Raw genomic sequence first — 2146 nt, forward strand, 5'->3', positions numbered from 1 at the left:
TCAACTGTAACCTTGAACTCGGTCTCAAATCCAACACTCTGGCCAAGTCTGAAGTCTTACGGTAAGTCCCTTCAAGTGCTGGACATTTGGTTACAGGCAGACATTTCTGAAGGAGAGGAATGAATTTTTGTCAGGGTGATACGAGAGGTGTTTGTTAAGCGCTGTTACAGAGATGAAAATAATAATGATTTCTAATGTTTGTAAGTATGTATGAATGTCTATGTATGTATGTATGCATTTATGTATGTATGTATGTACGTATGTATGCATGTATGTATGTATATATGTATGTAATGCTACAGAGAGTTAACAGACTGGCCAAATGCAATATATATCTATTACACACGGCTGGCTCACGAGGATATTAGAGTGATTATGTAAAAATGTAACCTTCACTAAACACACACACACACACACACACAGACACACACACACACACACACACACACACACACACACACACACACACACACACACACACACACACACACACTCGCACCTGGCAGCGTTCAAAAGGTGCACTGGGCTGAATTCCCAATCCTGGTTAAAGAGGAAGACAGAAGAGGGCAACACCTTACCCCCACATTTGCAGTAGGCACCCCAGAAGGAGAAAGGAGGAAATGGAGAGGGAGATAAAAACAACAATAAATAAACAAGTAAATAAATAAACAACTAACAAATGCATCAACAACAAGGACCTGAGCCACGAGTCATCACATTAAAAAGCCATCATCATCATCATCATCATCATCATCATCATCTTCATCATCCACACCTCTCTTCCCACGTATGATGGAGTGTTATTAAAAGGCAAAAGTCTTTAAAACTTGTACAAAATCGAATAATTCCACCCTTTAAAGTCACTTTTGATCTCTCGTCGCTTTGTTGCACTGTTCAGGTGGTGGGGTGCAGTGTGTATCATTAAGTGTAACAAGGTAGGTAAACATATCTTTTGAAATAACGCATCAGCTTTCGATCCATTGTGATAAGCAAAATGGTTGGGTGGAAGAGAGACACAGGTTACAGCATGATTTCTCTGTTTTTTCTAACCTTTCTTCAAACGTTTCGGACTACACAGAATCCATCTCCAGCCCGAAACGTTATAGAAAATACAGAATTCACGCTCAAATCTGTGTCTCTTAAGATATCACGCTCAAACCTGTGTCTCCCGCCCAACCTTCCCATAACGCATCAGCCCGAGAACACCTGATGATAGCTTAACACATGTAACGGTGCTGAAGGGGGTTAAGGCAAGCTGTTCTATTCCACTAATTAAGGTCATTCCTAGGCTGATGAGGGAAAACTGTTTTGCTTTTTCGCAGCAGAAGATGTAAAATATAATACACCATGGCGCTGAAAAGGTGCAAACAAAGAGTAACGAATGGAGAGAACGAAAAAGAAATGAACCATATAATTAAGTGTTTACAAGTCGTGGAAAAAAAAAAAGGAAAGGAAAGAAAGTAAAAGAAATAGAAAAAAGAAAAAAATCAGCCGACACCACTTCACAATAAAAATCCAATAAAATGCAAGCAAACAGCGAGAACAACGATGAACCATAATTAAAACGGAAAAAAAAAAGGAAAAGAAAAACTGGAAGGGAAAATAGCCACGCGAATGCCAATGATGAACACGGGAAAAAAACATAAAAAAAAAAAAGGGGAAGTGGCACTGAAAAAATATCCAGCAAGGTGCCAGCAAAAAGTACGAAACAGATGGTAAAAATAAAAAAAGTAAAAATAAAGCAGGTAAATATTGCTACTAAACAGATTATTACAGCCAGGCAGGTAAGTTAAAGCAAAGAAATATAATGAAAACACACACACAAAAAAAATCGCTATGAATATACTCCTAATTTGCCACCAAGAATGAGATTGAACAATAAATCCTCAAAAAACGTAGAGGCAATGTTTAAACAGAATGAATCCCAAACACAAAGGCCACTATGACAAAAATCAACAAATTGCTCTTAATAAAACTCTACCTGGGTGGAATCAAAGCGCAAGACTAAAGCCGCAAGCATATAAAAGCTGAAATGGATGAGGAATAAAAAAAACATGAAAGCAGATACGAGCAGAATAAAAAAAAAAAAAATTAAGGTACAATGGACAAAAAGAAAATATAGGCAGGTGGAAACAGAGAGCAAGAA

Source organism: Coenobita brevimanus, chromosome 14 (genome assembly GCF_032717465.1).
Source record: "Coenobita brevimanus isolate Jiangsu-jjx chromosome 14, ASM3271746v2, whole genome shotgun sequence".
Lineage (NCBI taxonomy): Eukaryota > Metazoa > Arthropoda > Malacostraca > Decapoda > Coenobitidae > Coenobita > Coenobita brevimanus.